Genomic DNA, 21,275 nt, shown 5'->3' with positions numbered 1-21,275 from the left:
TTTATTATCCCCAAGACTTTTAGGCAAATATTCTGTGGACTGACGAGACAAAAGTTAAACTTTTTGGAAGGTGTGCGTCCCGTTAAACCGGACATAAAACTAATACAGCGTTTCATAACAAAAACATCATACCAACAGTCAGACATGGTGGTGGTATCGTGATGGTCTGGGGCTGGACCTGGATAACTTGCCATAATTGATGGAACCATGAATTCTGAGCTCAACCAGAAAATCCTAAAGGAGAATGTCCGGCCATCAGTTTGTGACCTCAAGCGCACTTAGGTTATACAGTCGGACAATAATCCGAAACACAACAGCAAGGCCACCTCCAAATGGTTGAAACAAAGCAAAATTTAGGTTTTGGAGTGGCCTAGTCAAAGCTCAGACTTAAATCCAATTGAGATGCTGTATCATGACTAGCACACCCACCGGGAGCCGGGCTGAGACCACCAAACTCAATTCACATGTAGCCGAGACCGGGATCCGAACCCCTAGCTGCAGAGGTGAATGGCTTGTCAGCGCAGTGCCAATCGCGTTGAGCCACCGCAGCTCCCACCTGTAGTGTGTTTCTGCAAAAAGCACCAAAAAAGAGGTGTGACCCAGGCCTGAGATGTTTAGTAACATAATGGGGTTAAAAAAACAAAAATAAGTACAAAAAAGGAGCAAATAATCGCTACTGTAAGGGGTTAATTTTTTTACTGTGGGACAGTGACAGTGATATTTACAGTAGCGATTTGCTTTTTTGTACTATAAAGGGCTAATTTTAGTTTTTTTTAACCCCATTATGTTACTGGCCGATTAATCGATTATGAAAATTGTAATCGATTAATTTCATAATCAAATAGTTGGCGATTAATCGATTAGTTGTTTCGGCCCTAATCATGACCTTACACAGGCCGTTCATGCTGGAAAACTATCCAATGTGGCTCAATTAAAGGAATTCTGCAAAGAAAAGTGGGCCAAAATTGCTCCACAACAATGTGAAAGACTCATTGCCAGTTATTACAAACGCTTGATTGCAGTTGTTGCCCGCCAAGGGTGGCACAACCACTTATTAGGTTTAGGAGGCAATTACTTTTTCACATAAAGCCAGACAGGTTTGGACAGCTTTTGTGCTTTAATAAATGAAACCATCATTTAAAAACTGCATTTTGTATTTACTCAGGTTATCTTTGTGTAATAAAATGTATTTGATGATCTGAGACATGTGACATACATGCAAAAAAAAAAAAAAAAAAAAAAGGGGCAAATACTTTTTCACACAACTGTATTTAACCACTTTCCTACCGTGCATTGTCATATGACGCATGCAGGAACCCTCTGTGCCTCTGGGCGGGCGTCATGGCTTTCCGGCGGTATAGGGGGCACGCGCCTGTCGTGTCACTGGGGAGCCGATGCAATGTCCACCAAGCGCCCGCGATTGTTCGTCACAGATCCTCGTCCTGTCAGGGAAGAGGAGAACTGATCGTGTGTTCCTTGTATATAGGAACACCAATCGGTCACCTCATTAATTCAGTCCCCTCCCCCCAAAGTTTGAATAACTCCCTAGGACACAGTTAACCCCTTCCCTGCCAGTGAAAAAAAAAAAAAAAGAAGATCGCCGCCATTACTAGTAAAAAATAAAAATGCCATAATTCTTTCCCCTATATCAGGGATAAGCAATTAGCGGCCCTCCAGGTGTTGCCAAACTACAAGTCCCATCATGCCTCTGCCTCTGTGTGTCATGATTGATGCTGTCAGAGTCTCACTATGCCTCATGGGACTTGTAGTTTGTCAACAGCTGGAGGTCCGCTAATTGCATATCCCTGCCCTATATTGTAGGCGCTAAAACTTTTGCGCAAACCAATCAATATACGGTTATTGCGAATTTTTTACCAAAAATATGTAGAAGAGATTACACATCAGCCTAAACTGAGGAAAAAAAATGTCTTAAAAAAAAATAATTTGATATTATAGAAAAAAATAACAAAAAAAAAAGTTTTTTTTTTTTTTTTGTCACTCTTTTTTTGTTTATAGCGCAAAAAAAAAAAAAGAGGTGATCAAATACCACCAAAAGAAAGCTCTATTTGTGTAGAATAAAAAATGATATAAATGTCATTTGGGTACAGCGTAGCATGACTGTGCAATTGTCATTCAAAATGTTACACAGCTGAACGCTGAAAATTGGCCTGGGCAGGAAGGGGGTGAAAATGCCCTGTAATGAAGTGGTTAATAAAAGTGGGCTGCCATTCCCTAAAATACAGTTTGGACTGGCACAGCTCATTGGAAAAGCATCTACCACATGAATATAATCTTCCCAACAGTATTTAAAAAAATAAAATAATGTAGGGTATAATCAAAGTAATTTGTATTACACAGCTGCAATGTTCCCTACATAGCATTTCAGAGATACCCACAGCTGCTCTTTTAAAACCGAAGACTTCAATATAATGACCTTGTAATGGATAGAATTGAGAGCGGAATTCAGTAAGGCTTTCCAGTCTGATAAAACTGCACAGAAAACAGAGGGAATACATTCTATGAAGCCGATCGTCAGCTCACTCCATGTGATCCAGTCATGTGAAAGACACACAGATGAGCCAGCTCCCCCCTCCTCAGGAACTGCACCATGTGCCAACACATCCTGTGACCATAGTGAGCACAATAGTGACCACGGGCATGATTGTAAATGTCCATCAATCAGATAAAACAGACCACAAGAACCATTATGTACAGGTTAACAAACCTGCCTGGAAGTTGACATTTGAAGAATGAAAAATTGAAATCCCATTGGCTCATGAAAAAACAAACACAATGACGGCGCAAAAGAGGGAAATTTGAACCACAATACCACAAAAAGTAGATAAATAAATAATTATAAAAAGGGAAGGGGAGGAATGGAAATGAAAAGACCAGTGACTGAATTCTAATAAAGAGGATGGTAATGAAAGTCCCAATATTTAAAGTTTGTATATAAACAGTTGAGGATGACATATACACCGTGGCAGCACTTTGGAGAGTGAAGCAAGATTTTAATAGCAAAAACAAAAATAAAAAATGCGCCTACTGAGAGTCGGCTCACACAGGGGCAACACGACTTCCAGCACAACTTTGGGAGGCAACTTGGACACGACTTGAGTATGAATATTCAGGCAACTTACAAGGAAACTTCAAGTCGCCTCCAGGACAGGAGGCTTTCCAGTGACCAATCAAACAATCAGCTCTGTGGGAGGGAGGGGTTTGCCTGAGAAATGTATGTTATCTTCCTGTATTGTTGCTTCAGTAAAGACAGTGATCCGACTTCTGAGGCGACTTCCATTGAAATCTATTGGTTCAAGTCGCCTAGAAGTCGGATTGAAGTAGTACAGGAACCTTTTCTGAAGTCGGAGCGACTTCAGTAGTTTACATTAAGATGGCTTCATTCACTTACATTGATTATCTCAACCGCGCGACTTGGGACGACTTCAAGTCGGATCCCAGGTCGCCCCTGTGTGAACCGGCTTTAAGTGCAGTATGTCTGATAATATGGAATTTATTAATTAAAACAGCCAAATGGCTACTCACTATAAAGTAGTACAAAATGCGCTCATAAAAAGGGAAGTGTAGTCACTGTGGATTGTCAGCCGATGATGGTGGCTTCTCTGGTGAAGGTTTTGTTGATTGCTGTCCAGGGAAGAAGGGTGGCAGAGCACTGCGGGCACAGCGGAACCCGGAAGTGACTGGACTGTTCAGCGGCGTGCGTTCCAGCCTGGAGCGCACACGGTTCTCGGCGACTAGAAGTGACGTCAGGCAGGGGCTCGTCCCATTGGCTGTTTATAGGACAATAAAGATGGTCCTTTTCCTCCATCCTGCCGGCAGAGCAAGAGGTACTACTGAACGTACACCGTGCTGCTACCAGTTCCCAGTGGCCTGCCCCATATTCAAAGACTCTCTCTTGAAATAAAACTCTAAAAAAGGAAAGCAGACTCCTGAATCGAGAGTACAAGATGAAACGCTGAGGCCTGGCAGCGGCTGTTTGAAGAGCTCCACTGTGACTTGTGGTTTACATACATCTATGTTTCCCACCTAGCTTGGCCTAGTTTGGTTTCTATGGCGACTAAAATCCATCAGAGGACTTGTACTAACCCTCTCTATAACAAGGCCGCTGCTTGTGGAATGTGCAGGTAAATCACACACACATCACCGACACCCTGCCGCTTCCAATAAAGGGCCTGGCTCCATCTGTCACAGCTGGTCAGCCTTGCAGCTGCTACTGGACTAACATTCCTAACAGTCACCCACAGCTAGGGGCATGGTGGGACTTGTATTCCCTCCACAGCAAAAGGACAGCCAAACAAACAGCAAAATAAGATTTAGGAATACAAATTCTTCAGAAAGTAACAAGCATGTTTTGTTCTCACTTGAGTGACGACAAATTCACAGAGCAACCTTCTGATCACTGGAAGCACAGGACACAAAATGAGATGTAGTGTAAAAGGCAGGCCTGGATAAACTGCAGGGACTTTATTTTTATATATTTATTTTTTCCCCCCAAATACCGCTAGGCCTGTGGATTAAACATGGCTAAATGTGAGTTACCATGTTTACAAACCGTTACAGGCATTTGGCGTTTCAAATGCCTCTGAACATCCTTCCTGAACGCATTTTTTTGGGTTCCAAAAAAAGTTTCCAGACTCAACTACCTAGAAACGACCCTGTATACATGTACTGATACGATAACAGAGGAGAGCTCAGGGGCAGCTGAAAGAAAAAAAATAAAAAAGCCCAACTAGGTGGGAAAAAAAATATCGATTCAATTAAAAAAATTGAGTTGGTAGGTCAGATCATTTCATATTTAGAAGACAAAAAAAAAAATCCTCCTGCTACCGGGTGCCGACGCTCACAACTGACCCTCCTGTGTCCTTCCTGCCTTGGTGGCCTCTCCAGGGTGTGCAAGGGAGAAGTCAATCCGCTGCGATCCTGGGAAAAGGCTGCAAGGCCAGACGCCGCAGACTAGGCCGGACGCCGCGGACTAGGCCGGACGCCGCGGCCTTGTCTAAAAACTCCTGCCCGCAGCTCCTCAGGACCGGCACGGTGTCCATCAAAAAAAAAAAAGGATTTTTGTACTCACCGTAAAATCCATTTCTCTGAGTTCATAGACGGACACAGCCTTCATTGACCTTAGGGTTATGCTTCTTCCTACCAGGAGATTCTCCTGGTAGGAAGAAGCATAACCCTAAGGTCAATGAAGGCTGTGTCCGTCTATGAACGAAAGAGAAAGGATGATTTTTTTTTGGGAGGGAAAAAAATAAATAAATCGCCCAGCTCTACGCCCAACTGCTCCTAAACGTCCGTTTACCAGCAGCCGTGTACATGAGGCCTAAGTGTATACTGTAATGAAGTATGTATTGCCCGTCATATGAAGCCAGCGCCATCTTTGATGTTGTCCCACTGCCTACTTCCTATTATGCCAACAATGCAAATTAGCAAAATCCTGTGCATGTGCAGTCATTAGTAGGGGTGTAACGGATCGTCACCGATCCGTGATCCGAACGGGCCACCCCGTTCGGATCGGCACACCCCGCGATCCGCGGAGCGCTCCGGAGCCTAGGCCTAGGAAAGTCCCCGGCTTCGGCCTAGCTCCGGAGCGATCTTGCTCCACCCAGTCTGCTTGCCAGAGCCCAGCGTGACACGCCTCCCCGCCTCCCCGGGGAGGCGTGTCACGCTGTGCACTGGGCTCTGGCAAGCCGACATGGAGAGGGAATAGTAGCAGAGAAGCACTAGTGTGAGAGGAGGAGGGGGGGGGGGGGGGAGAGCACATTTCACGGGTGGATTAAAGAGGAAGCAGGTGAGGCTGTTTGGGACTTGTTAAAAGTACAATCTTGATGTTTTTACAGCTATATATAATTATATATATATATGTATATATATATATATGTATATATATATATATATGTATATATATATATATATATATATAAACATCAAGATTGTACTTTTAACAAGTCCCAAACAGCCTCACCTGCTTCCTCTTTAATCCACCCGTGAAATGTGTGTGTGTGTGTGTGTGTGTGTGTATATATATATGTGTCTATATATATATATATATATATATATATATATATATATATATATATATCACACACACACACACATTTTTTTTTTTTTTGCGCTGATCCGAAAATGATCCGATCCGTGACTCCTGATCCGAGGATCGATCCGATCCGTGAGTTTTTTGATCCGTTACACCCCTAGTCATTAGTCAAATGAGGTTTCTCACAGAATATCACCACAGAGACCATTAATGTCAGAGCTAGACGCTGAAGTCAAGCAAAGGCACATGGGAAGGATGCCAGAATTGATGCCCACAATGGACATGCGCAAGTATGCGCTACCTGCTTAAAGTGATTGCAACATTATCTTTATGCATTTAAGTGGAGTTCCAGCCTCAAAAAATGATTTAAAATTATTAGCCTCAAATAATGTAGCTGCTAATTTTAATAAGGACACTTACCTGTCAAGGGAACCCTCGATGTCGCCCCCTGAGGCAGAGTAATCCACCGGCTCGGGGGTAGGTGCCGCCTTTCCAACAAAGGGAAACCGGCAGGGGAGCCTTCAGGCTTAACAGCCGGTTTCCTACTGCGCATTTGCGAGTCACGCTGTGCTTTGTGAATGGGCAGCTCATCTTCTGGGACACATACAGGTCCCAAAAGGCAGCGGGGGAGGAGGGCCCGCCGCAGAAGAGGACACGACGTACTGAAAAAGCACGTAGTGCGTTTTTGCCATGATTTGCATTTTTAATCCACTCAACAAATTGGCCAAAAAAAAAAAAAGTAATAAAAAATGCAAACCCCCACGCAAAAAAAAAAAAGGTTTCTAAAATACGCGTGTAAAACTGCAAAATGCACTGCAGAAACAGATCAAATGCAAACTGCATAGGTGTGAACCGAGCCATATGTATGCAATGTATGAATGCCGCACTTTTATAAGAAGGTTTCCATAGAGAGTTTACCGTTTTACTTTCACATAAGTCAACCTACAAAAAGGCACAAGCTATAAAATTCTGAGAGAGGACTTCACCCAACCCCCCCCATCCAAATAAGCCCAACTACCTAAAAACATTCCTCTAACAAAAACTAACAAACTTAGTAGAATTTGCTTGCCATCTCCTCCTCCCATGGATTCCAGAATCTGAACGCCAGTATCCACCCCCGCAGGTCACTAACCCAAGCAGCCATTTTAACAAAACAAAACTCTGTTACAGCTCATGCATACAAGGTTTTTATTAGGCTGGCAGAAAAGGGAAGATGGCACTCCTTGGTGAGGTGTGGTACCTGCAGGTATCTTACACAGTGTCAAATCATTTTTTAGTAAACCCGGGCCCACTCCAAATTTCAGCAGCACTGTACCCGCGGCATCAATTGTATCTCCAATCATGAGCTCTATTAGGATTGGTAGATGACAATCATTATCGCTCTTGCACGGCTTGAAGAATCACATTGCTCCCTGTAATACAAACACCTCCTCCAGATAATGGCTCCTGGGTATGTAGAACTGGGCCCGCAGGGACCAGCAAACCTTTCTGCACACTGTACATTTCTGCAACCCCCCCTACATAGGACAGATCTACTCATTGTGGTGCGTTCATTCATTTAAATCCATGAAAAGCTAGTGACAGATGCATTTGGTGTGCATTTCCATGCAGTTGAATGCAAACAAGTCCCTTTTCCTAAAACACTAAAAACCCGTTTTCAGACATCCGAGTAAAACAAGGCCTTCACGGGCACACACACACACACACACACACACACACACACACACACACACACACACACACACACACACACACATATATATATACGGGAACACACGAACACACACACACACACACAGGCACACACACACACACACATATATACGGGAACACACACACACGGGCGCACACACACACGGGCGCACACACATATATACGGGAACACACACACACGGGCGCGCACACACACACACACACACACACACATATACGGGCATACACACACACACACACACACACACACACACACGGGCGCACACACACACACACACACACGGGCGCACACACACACACACACACACACACACGGGCGCACACACACACACACGAGCACACTAGGGCCGAAACAACTAATTGATTAATCGACAACTAATCGATTATGAAAATAGTTGTCAACTATTTTCATAATCGATTAATCGGCCAGTTGATTAGTTGTGTTGCATATAGAATGCATTATTTGTTTACATATCAGGAAATACAGTGCAGCACACATACAGCTCAGTACACCGTCCATACATGTCACTAAGTGCCTGCAAATTTGTGAATGTGAAAGTGTGAGGAGCAATGCCTCATGGGACATGTAGTCCTGAGCAAGAAGTAAGTGGTTCTAAAGGCAGAAGTTTTTTTTTTACCTTGCACTAGCGGGCGCTCTATACTAAACTTTGCAGCTTGCTATTAAGGCACTCTGGAGGCAGGAGGAGCCAGAAGCATTGGTGAGGGACCCCAGAAGTGGAGGATCGGGGCTGCTCTGTGCAAAACCATTACACAGAGCAGGTAAGTATAACAAGTTTGTTAAAAAAAAAAAAAAACCACATTAAAGACTCTGTGCAGGGAAGATCAGCATCTGAACCCAGGGAAAGTGGAGGTAATAGAAGTCATTACCACTGTGTATGGATATTTAAGAATAAATTGCCTTTTTTTTTTTATTTACATATTAACTAAATTGTACACCACATTTTTTTTTTTTTTTAAGATTATCCGATTAGTCGATTAATCGAAACAATAATCGGCCAACTAATCGATTATGAAAATAATCGTTAGTTGCAGCCCTAGGGCACACACACACACACACACACACACACACACACACTTAAAGCTTTATAAATCGGACTGGGATATGCATCAGTACTTCTCACATGATCCATTTAAAATGTCTTTGCACAAAGTGCTACCTTTATTGAATACCAATAGTCTAGGGGGAAAAAAACATGAAATCTCATGTGAGGGACACCCTGCAATCCTCTGGGATTGTAAATTCTAATTTGGAAAGATCTTACTTGTTGGTGGTTTGAGAATGTGGTAGAAAATGTCAGTAATATCAGGCTTAGCTAGCATCTGGCAAACTGCTCATGTACTTCCAGCCTTATATACAGCACTACACAAGCGCCGTCATTCTCTGGAGGAATACCACCATGAAAGCCAGCTAACTACCGCTAGATGCATTCCATTCATCTATCATGAGCACAGCAATACATAACTCCCATTGTTCTCAAATATAAAAAGACCAAACTACCTGTGTTTTAAAGCAAAATTACTTAAAAGCATTAAAATAAACATTTCTTCAGGACTATGGGCACCGGCATAAGAGATCTTTGTACTGCTGAAGACCTAGACAGGAGTTTCTAATTTGCCTCAGGTTATGACTCAGGTTGTGAACTGTAAATATCCCATTACCACACGGCTGCAATCACAGATATTTGTGGGGAGGGGTAGATCCTCTAGAAGAATTTCATTGCTATGTGCTCCTGTACTGAAAACCCCCATCACTCCCTCATTTCCTATCCTGGTGTCACACAAGTAAGCTGAAAACTTCCCCACCAGGGTCACCTATACCAGTAAGGATATGACAATCTCATGGTGGGTACACAAGAAAATCGGGCGAACGATCCTCCAGTTTTCCCCGATGTTTCACAGCAAGTTGGGAGTGAGGATAAAAATGATGTATGAAAATTCTGGTACAATAAAATACTTTGTCGTTTATGGTTTCTGATCATGCGCAGTCTTTTGTATTTTTTTTCTGCACTAAAACCACATGAAAACAGTGCACATTAACTACTTCAGCCCCGGAAGGTTTTACCCCCTTAATGACCAGGAATTTTTTTTTTGCGATACGGCACTGTGTTACTTTAACTGACAATTGCGTGGTCATACGATGTTGTACCCAAATAAAATTGAAGTCCTTTTTTTCCCCACAAATGGCTTTATTTTGGTGGTATTTGATCACCTCTGTGTTTTTCTCTCTCTCTATAAACAAAAAAAGAATGACAATTTTGAAAAATATTTTTTTTTCTATAGGGCCGTTACGGATTAAAATTTTCGTGTTCGATTAATCGATTTTTTTTTAAGCGATTAATCATAATGCACATACATTTTTCGGATCACCACCATATATAGTCCCGACTAATATCCACAGACATCTCCCCCCACTGTAATATCCACAGACATCTCCCCCCACTGTAATATCCACAGACATCTCCCCCCACTGTAATATCCACAGACATCTCCCCCCACTGTAATATCCACAGACATCTCCCCCCACTGTAATATCCACAGACATCTCCCCCCACTGTAATATCCACAGACATCTCCCCCCACTGTAATATCCACAGACATCTCCCCCCACTGTAATATCCACAGACATCTCCCCCACTGTAAAGGAAGATTAGTGCTTGCTCAGTCTTACCAGAGAAGCCGGCCGAACACGAGCAGTTGAGGCCGGGTGACGACATCAGCGCACCGCTCTAGGCTCACCTAGGACGCCGCCGGGTGGACCAAGATGACTGCCACTCCGGGAGCTAGGCCTAAGCAGTGGCCTTTCCTATGGCCGAGGCAGCAGCGGATCACGTGTTGTGCCGATCCACATATGGTGACCCGCTTGGATCACTTACGATCGATTGCACCACTAGTACCAATAAAAATAATTTTGTTCGATCAAAAAAATTAAAGATTAAAAAAGGAATTATTCTTTAAATTTTCACAGCCCTAATTTTTTACGTTCTGCTATATACATATTCAATAAAAAAATTAAATATCGATTTTCTCTTTCTCAATTTGTGTTCTGCTACATATTTTTGGTAAAACAAATCCCAATAAGCGTACATTGATTGGTTTGCGCAAAAGTCTACAAAATAGGGGATATTTTTATAGCTTTTTTTACTAGCATTGGTGGTGATCAGCAATTTTTAGCGGGATGGCGACATTGCAGCAGACAAAATCGGACACCTAGCTGACACTTTTTAGGGTACCAGTGACATTACAGTGATCAGTGCTATAAATACGCACTGACACAATATACATGACACTGGCAGGGAAAGGGGTTAGCATCAGGGGCGATCAAAGGGTTAACAGTGTTCCCTCAGTGTGTTGACTAACAGAGTCGGAGGATGGGCTCACTACATGGACACCCTGATCCATGTTCCCGATTAGCTAGATCAGAGCACCCATGCCTGACAGCACAGCGATCTGCTTGATTACAATGGGCAGACCATCGTTCTGTCTCCGCTTGGAGCAAAAACGGGTGGCCGGCGTACACCACATCCGCCAGGCCCGCCGATAGAACACTCCCACCCCCGTGGCCATTGAGCGTGTGTTCGCGGCTCCGGCATTGCGAGCCCCCCCCAGTGTCACATACCAGCACGCAATTTCACACAATAGAGCCACCTTGCCGCGGTATATGTACGGCATATGAATGGGGGGGGGGGGGGTTGGTGGTACTATCGGATGTTTTTTCACCCTAATGCATTAAGGTGAAAAAAACATTTACCTTTACAACCCCTTTAACGGTTATTCACCTGGACTGGTCGAGAGTAGCTGCAATCCTCTCCTCTTTACATTCAATAACCCCCTGGATTGGTATTAGGACAAGCCTGCACCCCATGTTCTGGGACACAGGGATATGCTTTCACCTCTACTTAGAGCGGCACCAAAAGCAATCAAACAGGTCACATGCTGGTAGGTGAACTGGCTCCTGTCTAAATTGGCCCTAGTATGTGGCTGTATGAAAGAAAGTTAGAGACCTTAGATTGTGAGCGCCTTGAGGGCAGGGACTGATGTGAATGTATGATAGATAGATAGATATAGCGCTATTTAAGTACCTGTAATATTCAGTGTAAATATAGATATTTAACAAAATAGGATCTTTGATCTACGAATAAAATCTGTTATTTGGAGTACAGTATAGGAAACAAGCTCTTTAATCATTATGATTGGGTAATATGCATCTATCTTCAGGTGACGACACTGAAAAAAAATAAGACTGCTGGGGCATCAGTATACAACTCCTCCACTCCCAGCTAGCCTCAGTTTTGTAGCAATAGGGAGATCATAAAAAAAAAAAAAAGAAAAAAAGGAGAGGGAAGGGTCCCGATTCCTGTACTGTACGCCAGGAAAATGGTTTCACTGGTAGATAAAAAAATTACAATGCTCTACAGCTGGCATAAAAAAAAAACAGGTAAAAAAAACTATAGGCATAAAACTTTTAAAATGCACTTTCTAAAATGGCTGTGGGATGCAACAGACCTACCAATAAGACAAAGCAAGTACTGCAAAATGTCAAATGTGTTTTCATTCAAATACTGCATTTTGCTATGTAAACAGATAGATATGCAAAATATATGTATTTTAATATGTTTTTCAGGCACATCCTGGTGTGCTGCAAATGGATTATGGGAACCAGAGCAAAAAAAAACAAAAAAACTTGCATGTGTATACCCTTCTACACGGGCTTTGGTATTTTGGAAGTGTACATGTAGGGTGTTAAATACAGTAAAGCCATTTAGCAACTCACATGGTTGATGATTAAAAGAGGCACATCTAAGTATGCAGGCATCCAGGGGTAAAGCCGTCCACATAGACCGGGGATATGCAATTAGCGGACCTCCAGCTGTTGCAGAACTACAAATCCCATGAGGCATAGCAAGGCTCTGACAGCCACGAGCATGACACCCAGAGGCAGAGGTATGATGGGATTTGTAGTTTTGCAACATCTGGAGGTCCGCTAATTACATATCCCTGATAGACCATCCCCCGCAGATCACTCTACTGCAGGGTAGTCATCCCGGTCACGATTGCAGACTGACAGTGGACAGCTTTACCCTGAATGCCTACATACAGTACTTAGATGTGCCTCTTTTAGCCCATGTTCACATTGGGCCGATTTGGCATGCAATTTGACATGTCAAATCAGCAGGTATTGCTGGCAACTTTACGGCGCCACACCAATTCCCACAAGTGGTTCTTGTACTACTTTTGGCAACTTAGGGGGCGATTTAAATATACATCTGTGCATGAACACACACAAATGTCTGTTAAATCACCCCCTAAGTTGGACTGCATTGCAAGTTTGAAATTGTGCGAGTTCTGAACCTAGGCTCAATCCTCATCCATGCGAGTTGCTATATGTTGTGACTTTATTAAATGTAACCATATTGCTACACTTAGAGGTACCTCTCTTCTATACTCTGTATCTCCTGCTGGATTTGACTTCCAATCCCCTTGTGGATGGACATTTTCTGGTTACACGACCGATCACATTGCTATAATTTTTATATGGACTATAAACTAAAGGACTTATGAATAAATGCTTGTGGAATGAATCATCTGAGTTTGCATTATTTCTTATGGGGAAATTCGCTTTGATAGAACAGTGCTTTGGATTACAAGCATGTTTCCGGAAACCAATTATGCTCGCAATCCAAGGTATTGCTGTACATGCTTAGCGCGCAAGAGTTTGTCTGCAGATTTCAGTAAAAGCAAACCTTTAACAATTGTAACAAAAAAAAAAAAAAAAAGGAAGGACACCTGATCCATCTGCAGTGATAATGTGCCATTTTTATATCAGCTTAAAAATGGTAAAAAGGTTGCAAGTGACAAAACAAAATATTACACAGCTGGTCCAGCCGCCTGTGAAAGCCATTATACAGGCACTGGGTCAGCAGTCTAACTCAGGGATCTTAATACACATTGCAACTTGCCATTTTTGCAGAATGCAACTTTAAAAATAGAAATGACAATAAGCAACTTTAGCAGCGGACTCTGCAACACCGTAAATGCGGCCAACGGTCTACCTAGCCAAAGCCACGCTTCCCTTTTCCATTCTTCTATCAAAGCACACAACACATAAAGGGAAAGCCTGTGTTCATGTCCAGGGGTTTTTATACTGTATAGGCGTGTGCCCATATGCTTTACTCTTTTCCCTGGGTATTATCCATTTCCTGGGTGAGAAGGGATGCTTGGGATTATATATTATATAGAGGCCTGTGAAGGTCCAACAACAACAACGAAATGCAACAAAGTTGTGAACAGCAATGCTTTGAGTAAAATTGCCTGCAAGCATCCACCGCAAGCAAAATTCGAACAACCAAGCATTCAATTTCACCCCATGTTGCTACAGAAAATAATTTTCATAGCTAGGAATCTTCTTTTCTTACGCATTTCTTTTTCTATTATATTTCTCGCACGATTCTCCCGTCATTGATTAGATTCAACGATTTCAAAAAATTTCCAACATGCCTGATCACTCAAATTCAACCTTTGTTGCAGCCTACTAATGGTGCAAAATTATTTCGGAATTCGACCCATGTATGGCCGGCTTTTAAGGGGACGCAAACCTATGACAATCACCCACGTAAGGCACTTCAGCGCAATTAACATGAAAGTATAAAAAAAAAAAAAAAAAAAAGAGCGCTGCAATGCGTTATTAATGCATTGCAGAGCACACGCTATGTGTTATGCACTATGTGGTGTGAAAGAGCCCTTAATTGTGCACATAGTCATTAGCAGGGGAACACAGTGTATACAAATAGCACCAAAAAGCTGGAAAAGGCAAGTTGTGTTGCAGTTTCTAGGTCACGTGATCCAATCACAGCGATGATACACAAAGTAAAAAAGACTCTTGATAATGGAGCTCGCAATTCAGAACTGTTGCATGTCTTGTGACCTAACACTTAATTTTCCGCCCATAGAATACACAGGACCTTACTCCAGCAGCTTTACCATCACCCCTCCCCCTTCAATAGATGTCAATATGATGAAAGCCAAGAGAGTGCTAAATGTGACAGCTTGATCCCCACACATACATGACAGTCATCCAGTCCACACAAAGCTGCCTGGTGATTCACTTCTGCAAAGAGAGATGGTGGCAACAGGAGACATTTGAACTGAACCAGGCAGACTTCCCGAGACATGGCAACGTTTTCTTCCAACCTTTAACTTCAGCTGCACATGTCTATTCACTTTAAAGCACTGGGCGCACAAACTTTCATGTAAATATATTCAACAGCTTCAAAAGGATATAACCAAGATATTATCTTGTGAAAGCAGCAACAACATCATCACTGCTGAACGTAGCCTGTGCAGAGGGCAGAGCCACCGGAGAGGCCCAGCAGCTCCACCCACTATAGGAAACTACAGGAGGGGCGGAGACAAGACCAGTCACCCTGCACAAGGAGAAAGAGTAGCAGTGAGCGGTCTTTATTACAGGAAGATCCTGCACAGAGGGAAAGTCTCACGCTGGATTACTGCACAGATCTGGAAGAAATATACGTTTCTTTGCATGTAGACAATTTCTGATTATCCTGCACTTCAGCTTGAACTGTATAACTTCCCCTGCCGGCGTTTTAGAAAAGCTACATGCAGGAGGGCCAGTGTGCATTAGGCCTTATACACATGGGGGTTGATTTACAAAAGGGACGTACATTGCCGGGAGGCCGTCAATAGATGTCCTCCCTTTTGCACGCTCCCCCTGTGGTGACTCGAGTGAGCACATATCAGAGTAAGGGGCCAATTTCGGCCCCTTACCACGTGATCAGCTGTTCATGGGATGTAAACTGAAGATCGGTATTCCGATCACCGGCTTCTGTGTAAGGAACATCTGTCCCAAAGAGGAAGAGCCACAGACACCCCATCCGTGCCTCCCAGTGCCACAGTGCATATCAGTGCCACCTATCAATGCCCACCAGGGGTGCCAACCAATGCCTTAGTGCCACCAATCAGTGCTGCCTATCAGTGCCCTGTTAGTGCCCTTCAGTGCCACCTATCAATGCCCTTCCGTGGTACCTCCCAGTGCCCATCAATGCAGCCTCATTAGTGTACATCAATGAAGGAGAAAAATTACCTGTCTGCACAATTTAACAATATTTTTTTTTCCAATTTTTGGGTAATTTTTTTTTTTTTGTATTAACAAAAAATAAAAACCCCAGAGGTAATAAAATTCCTACCAAAAGAAAGCTCTATTTGTGTGGGGAAAAATGATAAAAATAAAATATGTGGGTACAGTGTTGTATGACCGCGCAATTGTCGCTCAAAGAGTGACAGCACTGAAAGCTGAAAATTGGTCTGGGCAGGAGGAGGGTTTAAGTGCCCAGTAAACAAGTGGTTAATAGACGTCAATGCAAGTTGCACTAAAAAAAAAAAGAAATAAATAAAAATAAAAAAAAGTAAATCGCACATAAATAGTGCAGGAACCTTTTTCTGAGTTGCAGCAATTTGAACGATTCCATTGCTGTAAATGGGGTACGACTTTCAACTGTCAAGTCGCATGCCAAGTTGCACTGGTGTGAACCAGGATTAAATGGCACCCCAAATGCAAGATAACGCGTGTTTTGCCAAGAAGAAGGCACCAAGATGTGCATTAAAAAAGCTACATAAGCTACTTTTCCACATTTCGTGAGCGTAGGGCAGCCTATTAAAATAATAAATGCGCTGCTCTATGAATAAAGTTTGGTGTGAATGGGGGGCTAACACATGGTGTATGGACACTGTAGATGTGCATACACACAGTATATAGATTCTATAGGTGCGCAGATGAATTACGTACAGGCCCTGTATACATCCACAAACCTTACATTCTATAGGTGTCCATATAGCATACACGTTCTCAATATACACACACTGCCTATAAGTGTGTACACAGTGGGGGTTATTTACGAAATGCAAATCCACTTTTGCACTGCAAGTGCACTGAAAATGCACTTGGAAGTGCAGTCACTGTAGATCTGAGGGGGACATGCAAGGAAAATAAAAAACAGCATTTTCACTGTGCACTTTAGCACCCAGTAAGATTGCACCGATCTGTATTGTGTGTTCTAACCTTGCACCAGCACTTTATTATAGTCATTTTAGTAGGTTTACAGCGCAACATCACCATTTTACCCAACTCAAATAGCCACTTGTTACAACCAAGGTATTCAAAATACCATTTCCGAATGCACAACACATCGACCCTTGAAGAAGACCACACCGGGCGCCACTTCTGTCAGCTAAGGCCAGAAAAAGCACAGGCTCACCAAATTGTGACAATAGAAGATTAGAAAATCATTGTCTGGTCTGAAGTGTCTCGATTTCAGTGACATTCAGATGTTGGGGTCAGAATTTGGCATAAACAACATCAAAGCATAGTTCCATCCTGCTTTGTTTAGGCTGGTGGTGCAACGGTGTGGGGGATATATTCTTGGCACACTCCCCCCCCCCCCCCCCAGAGTACCAGTTGAGCATTGTTTAAATGTCACGGCCTTCCTGAGTATTGTTGCTGACCATGTCCATCCCTTTAGGACTACAGTGTCCCCATCTTCTGATGGCTCCTTCCAGCAGGATAATGCACCATGTCACAAAGCTCCAATCATCTCACCGCTGGACAATGAGGTCACTGCACTCCAATGACCTCCACAGTCACCACATCTCATCCAATAGAGCACATTTGGGATGTGGTGGAGCGGGAGATTTGCAGCCAACAAATCTGCAGCAACTGCGTGATACCATCATGTCACTATGGACATAAATCTCAGAGGAATGTTTCCAACACCTTGTTGAATCTATGCCATGAAGAATGAAGGAAGTTCTGAAGGCAAAGGGAGGTCCAACCCGATACTAGCGAGGTGTACCTAATAAAGTGGCTGGAGAGTGTAGGGCCCGGATTCACGTAGAGCGGCGTATATTTGTGCGGGCGTAGCGCTACGCCAACGTAACAGAGGCAAGAACAGTATTCACAAAGCACTTGCTCCCTACGTTGCGCCGGCGTAGCGTAAATTGGTCGGTGTAAGCCCGCCTAATTCAAAGTAGGAAGGAAGTGGGCGTGATACATTAAAATAAAGCGTGACCCCATGCAAATGAGGGGCCGAACGAACGGCGCATGCGCTGTCCCGTGGACGCTTCCCAGTGCGGAAGCTCAGAATCACGTCGGAACTAACGCCTAAGATACGTCGAATCACTGAACGTAAGCTACGCCCAGCCCTATTCACTTACTACTACGTAAACAACGTAAAATACGACAGCTTTTCCCTGGTCCATACCTTTGCATGGGTTGCGCCACCTATATGTGGAATAACTTTACGCCAGACGTACGCCTTACGTAAACTGCGTAGATTACAGCGACGGGCGCAAGTACGTTCGTGAATCGGCGTATCTCGGTCATTTACATATTCGACACGTAAATCAATGGAAGCGCCCCCTGCGGCCAGCGTAAATATGCGCCCAAGGTACAACGGCGTAGGAAACTTACGTCGGTCGTATGAAGCCAAATTTCAGGCGTATCTTACTTGCAGAATCAGGCGCAGAGATACGACGGCGCATCCGTGCACTTACGCGGCGTATCAGTAGATACGTCGGCGTAAGTGCTTTCTGAATCTGGGCCTAGGTGTATGAAAATACTACATATGGGCACTTTATATACACATTCAACTTTTAATAGTACACACACACACAATTAAAGAGCCCTGTATACACACTATATTACCAAAGTATTGGGACGCCAAAGAACTTTAATGGCATCCCAGTCTGTAGGGTTCAATATTGAGTTGGTACCTTTGCAGCAATAACAGCTTCATCTCTTCTGGGGAGGCCGTCCACAAGGTTTAGGAGTGTCTATGGCAGTGATGGCGAACCTTGGCACCCCAGATGTTTTGGAACTACACTTCCCATGATGCTCATGCACTCTGCAGTGTAGATGAGCATCATGGGAAATGTAGTTCCAAAACATCTGGGGTGCCAAGGTTCGCCATCACTGGTCTATGGGAATGTTTGACCATTCTTCCAGAAGCACATTTTTAAAAGGGAGGTGTCCCCAAACTTTTGACAATATAATGTATATTCATGCTATAGGAGTTTATATACACACACACACGTATCCTATAGTTATATGCACATGCTGTGTGAGCCCTGTATGTTTAAGTCCTAGAACTGTAAACAGACAGACAACGTATGGGCCATGTATATACACTTTCATCCTACAGGTATGAGTCCTTTTGTGTCTTCCCAGTGTGTGTGATATATATATATATATATATATATATATATATATATATATACACACACACACACACACACACACATATACATATATATATATATATATATATATACACACAGGTGGGTCCTGTATTTATGTGTCATATAGGTGAACACAGCGTGGTCCCTGTACATACACATTCAGCCCATCAGTGTGTGGGCCCTCTATGTCTATATACACATTCCATAGGAGTTTAAGCCCTGTGTACAACCTATAGACAGGTACACATCCCATAGATGTGTATGCCATGTGTGTATACATTCTTTGGGTATGCATACACACCATATGAACATATATAGATGTACACACAGTGGTAGGACCCATGTATATACATTCCTCCTCCCCCCATAGGTGTACACACAGTGGCAGGTCCCATGTATACACACATCCCCCCATAGGTGTACACACATTCCTCCTCCCCCCCCATAGGTGTACACACAGTGGTAGGTCCCATGTATACACACATTCCTCCTCCCCCCCCCATAGGTGTACACACAGTGGTAGGTCCCATGTATACACACATTCCTCCTCCTCCCCCCCCCATAGGTGTACACACAGTGGTAGGTCCCATGTATGCACACATCCCATCCCCCCATAGGTGTACACACAGTGGTAGGTCCCATGTATACACACATCCCCCCATAGGTGTACACACAGTGGTAGGTCCCATGTATACACACATTCCTCCCCCCATAGGTGTACACAGTGGTAGGTCCCATGTATACACACATTCCTCCCCCCATAGATGTACACACAGTGGTAGGTCCCATGTACACACATTCCTCCCCCCATATATGTGCACACAGTGGTAGGTCCCATGTATACACACATTCCTCCCCCCATAGATGTGCACACAGTGGTAGGTCCCATGTATACACACATTCCTCCTCCTCCCCCCATAGATGTGCACACAGTGGTAGGTCCCATGTATACACACATTCCTCCTCCTCCCCCCATAGGTGTACACACAGTGGTAGGTCCCATGTATACACACATTCCTCCCCCCATATATGTGCACACAGTGGTAGGTCCCATGTATACACACATTCCTCCCCCCATAGATGTACACACAGTGGTAGGTCCCATGTACACACATTCCTCCCCCCATATATGTGCACACAGTGATAGGTCCCATGTATACACACATTCCTCCCCCCATAGATGTGCACACAGTGGTAGGTCCCATGTATACACACATTCCTCCTCCTCCCCCCATAGGTGTACACACAGTGGTAGGTCCCATGTATACACACATTCCCCCCCCCCCCATAGGTGTACACACAGTAGTAGGCCCCATGTATACACACCTCCCCCCATAGGTGTACACACAGTGGTAGGTCCCATGTATACACACATTCCTCCTCCCCCCATAGGTGTACACACAGTGGTAGGTCCCATGTATGCACACATCCCATCCCCCCATAGGTGTACACACAGTGGTAGGTCCCATGTATACACACATTCCTCCTCCCCCCATAGGTGTACACACAGTAGTAGGCCCTGTGGACGTGTACGGCTCCTCTAGGTGTGTACACATCACGGGGAGTACTGTTGGCGGCAGGAAGTGGTTCTGCCCCCTGCTGGTGGGGTAAATAGCTGTGTACTGGGGGGGAGGGGCGGGTGGAATGACCCCTCCCCCACCCGGGCCCGCCGCTCACCTGCCAGTAGAGGCTCCGTGCGGCCTACAGGAGCGGCCGGCCGTTTGTCTCCTATCCCGGACTCCTCCCGTCGCTCCGTTTTCCCGGGGCGGCCTTCTCACCGGGCCCGGCTCCCCCACTACCTCGCTTCACTGGCGGGAGGAGGAGGGCTGCCGCCGATTGTTTGTGTCCCACAATGCACCGCGCCCCGGACACCAGGGGAGGGGCCACCGCCGGTGACGCGCGGCCCTGGGCGGAGACCGTCTGCAGCCGCCGGTTACCTGGAGACCCGCAACATGGCGAAAGAGCGGCCCGCCCCTCGTGACTGGGACAGCCCCTGCCCCGCCCCTCCCGCCTGAGAGATCCCTCCTACTCAGAGTGAGACACATAGCCGCCTGTCTCGTCTTTCTGTCCCGCCCTCACAGCTACTAGTAGAAGTCTGTTCGGGGTTGGACTTCCCGCCAATACTGGCCAATGGTAGTCTCGGCACCGTGTACTGAGGTAAAGCTCCGCCTCTACCGCTCTGTGTGCAATTGTTTGTACTTCCTCCTGTACTACCCAGGGTGTCAGGAGCTGTAACCTATAG

At 44.5% G+C, this 21,275-nt stretch overlaps 1 protein-coding gene across 3 annotated transcripts in view; it reads right to left on the bottom strand.

The window, feature by feature from the left end:
* ZBTB44 (zinc finger and BTB domain containing 44) overlaps positions 1 to 20,964 on the bottom strand; it is a 96,880-nt gene extending 75,916 nt beyond the window's left edge. For 2 of the 3 annotated variants that reach the window (XM_040326226.1, XM_040326227.1), the window contains exon 1: positions 20,711 to 20,963. The gene's annotated coding sequence lies outside the window, so the exon portion shown is untranslated. Of the gene's footprint in view, positions 1 to 20,710 lie in introns of all 3 variants that reach the window. The other variant, XM_040326228.1, reaches the window with a different exon arrangement.
* Positions 20,965 to 21,275: the final 311 nt, after the last annotated feature.

Source organism: Rana temporaria, chromosome 10, assembly GCF_905171775.1.
Source record: "Rana temporaria chromosome 10, aRanTem1.1, whole genome shotgun sequence".
Classification (NCBI taxonomy): domain Eukaryota; kingdom Metazoa; phylum Chordata; class Amphibia; order Anura; family Ranidae; genus Rana; species Rana temporaria.
Note: the sequence above shows the minus strand (reverse complement) of the source record. Positions and strands in the feature narration are given on the sequence as shown.